Source organism: Plectropomus leopardus, chromosome 22 (genome assembly GCF_008729295.1).
Source record: "Plectropomus leopardus isolate mb chromosome 22, YSFRI_Pleo_2.0, whole genome shotgun sequence".
Lineage (NCBI taxonomy): Eukaryota > Metazoa > Chordata > Actinopteri > Perciformes > Serranidae > Plectropomus > Plectropomus leopardus.
In genome coordinates, this window is record NC_056484.1 from 22,635,614 (window position 1) to 22,645,299 (window position 9,686).

Sequence of the window (9,686 nt, forward strand, 5' to 3'; positions counted from 1 at the left end):
CACCAATTGTCAGAAATTAGTAAAAGAAAATGACCTGAAAATAAGCTTTTAAAAGATTATTTGAAAAATATCAAAAAGGTACATATACTTTACTTATTATTACTCATCACTATTTTTAGGTAATTTTAACGTTGTTTTAATTTCTATTACTTTTTTGTTGTTTTTTTGTGTGCTTGTTTTCAGGTATTTTCCTGTAACTTTTACTAATTTCTTTTTTTTTTTGTTTTTTTTTTTGGGTCATGTCTTGTTAAGTTTTCTCTGACATAACCCTTGAGGAGGGTCTGGGGGTCATTCCCCACAGGAGAAATTAGTGAGTTGAACCACAAATCTTAGCTCCGGGGTTCTCAAAGTTTTGAGCAGCATGGTCGATGGCTGCACAGAAGAAGCGCACACACTATGACTTTTTTATAACCTTTTTTTAATGACATACCAACACTTTACAGAAACCATAACAGTCGACAGTGATTTAGCCAATATAACATATTGCATTTTACTTTTCCCATTTTTAACACAGTGGCTCCCAACTGTTGGGTTGCGGTCCAAAATTGGGTCGCAGGTCCATTCTGAATGCACCTCAAGTGCCTCGCTATTTGTGCCTTAAGTCAATTTGTTATTTACATTAATTTAATTTTATCAACTTGAAAATGTGGTAAATTATCTAATGTTAATTTGTTTGATAGGATCCCCATTAGCTGTGCCTTAAAGCACAGCTGATGGGGATCTTGACATAATACAAATACCAAACATCAAACATAACATGTGGACCATGACTAGGGAGAGTCTAGACCCCGTAGCTGGACCAGCTGGGAACCACTGTTTGGACCCATTTGAAAGTCACAAAACAGAGTGTTTGCTATTGGTTGTACACACAGCAGTCAAGCAGTTGCTTGTGCTGGGGTACGGCAACACCACTTGGACAAATCACGTGTAGATCTGCAGTACACCATCATGCTAGAATTAGAAATAAATGTTGGCAATTTGTTAACCCTTCAACACCTGGATCGACATCTTCTGAAACTGAACACTGTTTCATTGTTTTCCTATTTACAGTTATATGATGTCATTATTTTACTTTGCCGTTAATCTGTTGAATTTCAATACTTTTACTTCTCAGATGATATTCCACATGAACCCTCCCCCCACCTCCCAGCAGATCCGTGCGCACCAGGAGCCGCACATCCGTGTTGTGCAGGTAATGTGGCCCAGTCTAAAGAGAGTGAGGCAAAATCTCTGCAAATTGCTGAACAGATAAAATGCATTTTTAATGAGAGGATTATTAAAATGCATGATATTGGTGGGGCCGCTCTTTATTGTTTTCAATTTTATTTTGTTTCCAGTACATTTGGTATTATAATAATTGGCCCCAAAACAGACCGGTGCAAATTAGGCCTCTTTTGCCTCGAGGCTATGGAGGCATGAACAGTACAGGAGACCACAGACAAAAGGTCCTTTTTTTTTTTTTTACCTGAGGATAGGAAGAAAAAAAAGTAAAAGCGTCAATAATCTACACAAGTGGAGGAACTCTCCCAAGGTTCAGGAGCCCTTCGGTGTATTATTCATACCAGCTATTGCCAGAGGACTCATAATTGACCTCTGCACTTTGCGAAAAAAAAAAAAAAACTTCATGAGATGAAAGAATGTGATGTTTTGTAATTCAACTTTTCAGTCCCACCTCTCCCCAATCCAATTGTATTGAATTGCAAGTCATGAATTATTCAAAGCATAGGAGGCAAGGCTACCTTTGCTGGAAGATGTTATATGAAACAAGGCTGCAAGACCGAGAGATATCAAATGAGCTGGCTCTGAAAGGCAAAAAAACAACAACAACAAATAAAAAGTCACATCAAAATAAATAGGAGCACTGTTGGACAGAAATCTCCTAAGTGAATACAGGGGGAAATATTACTGTCAAATAGCACTTTTTCCACAGGATGCCGGCACTTGATGTGGAAAAAAAATCTCTTAAGTGTTTATTGATGTGGAATCCCATTATCCACCTCTGCTAAAGGGGGGCTTCATTTATGTTTTAATGCTCCAGCGTCAGCTCTTCACTTAACTTCTGAGTTGTAATTAACAATGTTTTTGTCAAATGGTAATCACTGGCGTCAAGTGTTGACACTTGAGTCACGCCTGTGGCCTGCTGACAAGTACATAATTGTATCAGTTAGACTTAAGTAATAAAATTTGTAGTGTGTTTGGATTTTTTTTCCCTGCAATTGTTTGAGAACTCTTCAGCGCAAAGTCTCTGTTGTCACGAGAGGGCTAAACTCTTGAGAGCTAAGTGCACACTGTAAAAAAAAGAAACAGTTTAACTTCAAAACATCAGTGTCCGAGCTGCCTTCAAATTTTAAGGTGACTGAATTTGAGAAGACAAGTGGAGGCAGTTTTGTAATGATTTAAAACAAATACATTTACAATACAATAAACTTGAAAGTCGGGATGATAACAATTAAAATTAAAATTGAATCCATTAATCAATAGGCTACGAAATGCTGTCAAAAGTATATTTTATATGTGACTGTGAGCTTTGACTGAGGAAAAGAAACATTTGGCATTATTTAAAATCAGCAAAGTTTTTAAGTTGTTTTTTTTTTAAACAATGACTAATCGATCATTAATTTTACAGATTAACCAATAATCAATAATAAAAGTGCTTACAATCTGTAACCCTACCTGAAATGATTTAAACACAACTAAAACATAATTCAGTTAATTAATAGCTTAAAAAAACCAAAATGATCAACATGGTGAAAAATGATGCAAAAATTGAAAGAAAGGTAGACTTAGAAAATTATTTTAAAATTATATTTATAATTACCAAGAATACATGTCTACAATTATGTTACAGAATTATAATTTTACAAAATCTAGTGTCTGAGCTGCTGTAAAATGTTAAGTTGACTGACTTTCAGAAGACAGGTTAAGGCAATTTTGCAATGATTCAAAACAGACACACTTTGCTAATCAAATCAACTTGAAAGGATTTAAGCCCAACTGAAATAATATTTACTTAATTAATGTTTATTTGACTACAAGAGTTTATTTGTTTTGAATAATTGCAAATTAACCTCAACTTGTCTTTAAAGTTCAGTTAACTAAATTTTTTTAGGAAGCCAGGAAACTTTTTACTAACAGTACACAAGACATACACTGTAAAAAACAAACTAACAAAAAATGATTTGTTGTCAGTTAAACTGTATAAAGAAAGTCTTTGTTTTAACTTTAAAAAAGTTATTGTCCTGGCTGCCTTTATATTTTAAGTTGACTGAATTTGGGAAGACAAGCTGAGGTCATTTTGTCATGATTCAACTAGTCCTCTGATATCAATTCAACTTCAAATTTTAAGGCTGCCCAAACACTGACATTTTCAGTTAAAGCAAAAAGGTTCTTTATACTGTGTGGCGTGTGGGTGGCCTTAAAAACAAGACTAGATGAATCATGACAAAATTACCTCAACTTGTCTCCTCAAATTCAGTCAACTAGAAATGTTAAGGCAGTTAAAACAATTCATTTCTTTCTACAGTGTAACTTTTTTAACTGAACTTTCTTTTTACAGTGTATGTATTGCGAGAAAATTTAAGTATAGTTGTGTCTTATCCTACACAAACCTTTTCCAACTTCCTCAAGATGTAACCACACATAAATCTGGAGTTAAATAATTGAAAGCAATAGCACAGACTTTAAATAAATTAATAAATCACCCAATTTAACAAGAGCAAATATAAAAATAAATGTATTTTAGAGTTGCTCAAAAGCAATTAGCAGTAATTGCCCATTGTCTGCCTGTGGTAGCCTTGGTTAAAACTCTCAATCAGCCTTTGGAACCTTGCACTCCACACCCCGCCGGTGCTTTGTGTTTTGTAGCACGGTGAGCTCATTTAAGCGAAATGACCATTTGGCCTTGGGAGAGAAAAAAATAATCACAAAGAAACAAACAGCTGTACAAAATTGAGTGACACTTGAGTGGTGGAGGACCATCAAAACAGCCATGTGTTTGCAAAACCCAGCGGTTTTCATGGATAATGATAAACTGTCATGCCAATTACTGAAAGCACTGGATGGCAGCGTCTCTTTTTTTTTATGTGTGTCAATGAGGTCTGCTCTTAATTGACGGTCAGGGACACTAACTCACTCAAAAGCAGCCGCTCAGGCTTCAAACTGCAAAACGGGCCTGTATTGAATTGTTGGACTGACAAGGTCTGGAGGCTGGAGACAAGCTGCGACATATTACAGAACACTATCCAAGGCCCTTTTTGTACTCTGTTTTTTTTAAATGAGCATCGAATAAACTCAAAAAGGTACTGATACTTGGTCCGAGACATGGAATGAGCAGAAAAAAGGGGAATTTCCCTCTCAGCATCATCAAAAATTACTGACAGACCAAATGTTACATAGCTTCAACACTTTCCTATATCTGTCATATAAATGCATTGCATTGAATAAAGACAAAGACTCATTACATAGAACTGTATAAAATAATATGAATCCAGTAATGCCAGTGGGCAACCTGATGTGGACCAACTTATGTTTTCCGGCATGCAGAGTTTGGGCCGATGCTGAGCCGGGTCATTTTTGATAACTGTCCAGGATGGCAGTGTTATCACAGCAGGAACTGGGCCAGTGTATTTGGTCCAATTTTGGGGCCTCATTCATCCTACCTCCAAGCTGACTGAAATAACCGGACATGGCTCCGCTTAATTTTTCCAGCATGCTGAGTTTGGGCCAGTGCTGGTCCAGGTCACTTTGAATGACTGCCAGGTGATGGCAATATCGACAGTCGGAGTGGGCCAGTGTATTTGCCCTGATTCTGTGGTGTCATTCACCCAGATTCTTAGCCGAGTTGGACAACCTGACGCGTATTGCATATTTCTTCTAGCATGCCAAGTTTGGGCTGATGCTGGGCCAGGTCCTTTATGATAATGGCCCAGTGATGGAAGTGTTTATCAGCCGCAATCGGGTGAGTTTATTTGGCCTAAATCGGGGGCGTCATTCATCCCAGCTTCAAACTGACTCATACAACTGGACATGGCCTGTTTTATTTCTTCCAGCGTGCCAGGTTTGGGCCAAATTATTTTTGATAACTGCCCAGTCAAAGCAATAACGGCAGCTGGAGTGGGCCCATTTATTTGGCCTGATTCGGGGGCGTCATTCATCAAGAATCTCAGCCCAGAGTTGGACAACCTGACGCGACTTGACTTATTTCCTCCTGCATGCCGAGTTTGGGCCGATGCTGGGCCAGGTCACTTTTGATGATGGCCCAGTAATGGCAGTGTGGGCAGCCAGAACAGCCAGGGCCAGTTTATATGGTCTAATTCTGGAGTATAATTTTGTCTAATTGGGAGGACTACTCTATGTTTATCAAAATTAAATCCAAATTGGATGCCAAAGTAAAACACTTGATGGTGGAGGTTACACATTTGACATGGACCTTGAATAACAACCTCGAAACTAAAGTCAGACTATTAATACTGAGGATGAACAAGCAAGAGTAGTACAGCTATCTTATTTTTAGTTGTCTTTTATCTCATTATAATAGGTTTATTCTCCAGAGGTATGCTTTATTTTCAAAGGCAATCCTTTTTTTATTTCATTCTTTGCAAAGGGAGCCTGAATTTGCAGTTATTGCTTATTTCCTCCACAAACACTATTAGTACTGAGCCTCATGTATCTATTGTAGTTTCCATGATTCAGCTGTCAGCAAATGAATCCAACAATGGACAGAAACATTGTTTGATACTTCAGAACAACTTTTTGTTTTGCTTCATAATAAAGGCACCAACAGGCCTTAGAGATTTACCCATCATCACAGACATCATATGTCCGCCTCAGGCCATCTGACCATGTCTCACTCTCTTTGTTTAAATCATTTCTGAACTGACCATGGATAGTACAAGAGATTTTTCATATTCTTTGTCTATGTAGAGTATTGATAAGGGGTTTGGCTGGTTACTGATAGACATGTTCTCTCGGTAGTACATACTAAGCACTGGTACAAGGATAAGTATTAGAGCACCCCAAATTTGATTGGGTAGGATGTTCCAGCAGCTTTGGACAGAAAAGCTAAAGGTTGTTTCACCAGTTTTTATTCCTTTACTGATCCCCAGAGGGGAAATTCAGGTTTAGAGGAGTAGATTGTGAGGGTCAAACATTTACTGAGAATATCCCTACTCAAGTTTAGGGAGAGTTGTTGGTACAGTAGAACCCATTTTCATTTAGCTATCGTGAGGTCAGAGTCCAAAGGACCCCTTTGAAAATCCCAATCCCAATTGTTCCCTTTCAAAAACGTTAGCCTAACTACAAAGTAAGCTAACTAAGCAGCAGTTGTATTTGGATGGCCATGACCTACACTTGTGGACACCATTGCAGTTTTTGGTGGAATATTTCTTTAACATAGGATGAGGTGTGACTACATGTTAACCTGCAGGCTTTGACTGTTGCACAAAGACTCACTGAGACAATGTTTGGGGTGTTCTGATCTAGCAAATCAGAAATGGGTATTTCTGAGGCCATCTTGAGCTGTATGAACAAAAAGAGGAGACAGATACCATTAGAGGGGATAATACATTTTCTTTTAGTTTTGACTGAGCAAGTTTTTCTTCATGAGGCTTATCTGTCTTGGAATGTGCAATCACCCTCTAAAGAAATGATTAAGGAAATAATCGCAATACATTGTCATTAGTAATCAGCAATTTATTGTGAAACTGGTTTATTCAGACTGGTTTCTGGGCTGACAACTACATTCCCATGTTGAAACAATGTAATAACTTTTTACGTGCTTGTCACTATATGCTAATAATTACACATCAGGCGCATTAATGGGACTACGGGTGCCACAGATGAAAGTAATAGAGTCATTTAAATTGAAGAATTCACCTCAAGCAGAGGTTGTCAAATGAAACCTGGTAATTTAAAAGGCAATTACCGTCATGTGATCTCTTCATGCTGCGTGTGCTGGTTTCAGAAGACGACCCCTGCTAATGAAGGGATTACACAGATGACAAAAAGTGGTAAACATATGTGGAAGAAAAGGTCGAATTCTGGTGGCTACTAAGCCTCCATGTGGTTGGCTCATCTTTTATGACTTGGGGAAATAAAATTATATTGTATGTACATTACATATACATCGATCAGCCATAACATTAAAACCTACAGCTGGTGAAGTGAATGACATTGGTCACTTTGTTATAATGCAAGGTTCTGCTGGGAAACCTTTCGTCCTTGCATTAATGTGGTGCTCCACCCACCTAAAATCCATTGTTGGTCACATTTTGCTGCTTTGTAGTGGACTTCCGCGTCTATTTATTACGTTTTAGGTACCCTTCTGCATCTGCTGTTTATGCTCCAGGATGGTGTTACCTTGATGTCAAAGAATGCCCATGGTGGGATGACGTGGCACGTGGTTATGTTTAGACAACACAAACACAAGACAACCAACGGCAGGACATCAACTAATGCACATGCTGGCACGGATGGTTAGGATTAAGCAACAAGGGTGCAGGTGGTTAGGTTTAGGGGAAGAAGGCACATGGTAAGGTGTAGAGAAAAACAATCATACAGAGTGCCCTCGGGATGACATTTTTCTATAGGTCAGTCCAGGAAGCTATCGTCACCCTGGTTCCCTTCAGTGGCGGTTCTAGACCAGTTTTACTGGGGGGAGGGGGGTTGCAGACTGGGGCCAAGGGTTTTGTCAAAGGGACACATTCAACCCGGGCAAAAGAGACAAAGACAAGCATTCAAGCATTCAAAAGCTTCAGTTTAAATAAGAATAAAGTAATATAAAGTACTGGCGCGCAGTAACAGAATTCCAGTTACAGTTAAACTTTGTCTGAATATGGTAGTTACAATTTTCTACAATATTGCAAAAAAATTCAAATAAAACAAACAAAATAAAACATTCTCGTTAGCTTCGGCAACAAAGCAGTGTTTAAGCCTTCAACAATTTTAGTTCAGTACAAGGTACAATAACAACAAAAATACCATTATTGGTATTTGTTTCAGTAACAATACTTAAAATGAAAACAAAATAAAACAATAAGAGCATCAGCTAAAGCCTTTATAAGGCTAGTCTAGATGGTCTCTGCACCCCAGTCTATTTTCCTTTATAGGAATTCACATTACAGCAACTGTATTCTGCGGTTTTGGTGATTTCTGGCAAACTGATCAACAAATGAGTCAAGATTCAAAGCCTTTGCCCTCCTAGATTCAATGCTCAGTACACCCAGACTGCTTAATCTCTCATCGTTCATGGTGGATCTGAGGTATGTATTCACCAGCTTTAACATAGAAAAACTTCGCTCTCAAGAAGCAGTGCTCACTGGGATCACAACCGCTATTTGCAGAGCCTGTAGAGCTCAAAAACACTTCTTTATATGGCTCAATGAACTGTACTAACTTTACTGTATTGGAGGGTCTCTGCATCCCAGTCTGTATTTTCCTGACTAAGATCCTGTTGAACTGATGCAGTTCATGCCCCATCCACGCTTCAGTAAGCCAGCCAGTGGCGGTGCAGCACTCTAAGGAATCCACTAGGAAACAAATGACACACGCATTTGTTCTGCCTTTCACGTTGGCGCGATATTGCAATTTTTATTATTGTATAATTGGGAGGGGCACAGGGGGCCCAGGTTCAGTGTTACAGGGGTACTGGCCCCTCCCCAGAATTTCCACTGGATTTTGGATCATTGCAGGAGATAAGCCCTGTGGTAAAGAAACATTTCTTATACTGACATGTTTTGTTCAGCGAGATAAGCTTCACAAATGAATGCCACTTTTGAGATTTTTGCAGTCTAAATGCAACCACCAGAAGTAAAGAGCCAATGCCAGGCTAAAACAAACTACTCTACGGTTGTTTCGGTACAGTTTGGCATAATGACATTCTGTAGTCTCTTTTAGCCACTTGTTAGCAACCACCTTTTTTAAGATGCATAAAAGCTTCAAAGTTCTCAATGGTGTATTTACTGGAGTATTTTATGTCAGAAAAACAAATCATTAAAGTCTCTTCACCTTGTGTTAACCACAGACCTTATTTCAGGCCTCTAACCAAAAAAAAACATTCAAAAAACCCATTGACTTTGAGATGAGAGAACCAGAGGTGCTGAATGCTAACTCATTTCCAGCTTTTAGGAATCCTTAGTCGGGTTCTCTATACAGACAGGAAGTGAACACTGGACTCCAACATGAAGGTCCTGGGTTTGTTGGACCCATCCATCACCCCTCCTGCCTGCCCTATAACTCCCTTGTGTGCCTTATATCATGTTGTTACAAGCAGCGTTTCAACCTGATGACATCCTGCCATGTTTCATGCATACATGGTAGATCTCGTCCACCCACGTATATTAACACCATAACCGGCTCTGTCAGGCCACATTCTCACCTGAGTGGCATTTCATGCGCACCCAAAAGGTGCCTTTTACCATCATGAATTTTTACCATCATGAATATGCCAAAACTGCCACTGTCAAAGCGGTGCTATTTTACGAGTTCGGAATAAGAACAGACTGGTGGCATCCACATAAATGCCGGGACCTTCCTGGCAGAACATTGCATTGCAACAAGATGATCAGTGTTATCCATTTCACCAGCATTCCCTCTCATGTGATGTTTAAATATGTATATGTATGTAATTTGGCTGAGCTAAGCCTTTAAAACTTGTGTTTGCATTATAACTTCAATCCACTGGGCATTAG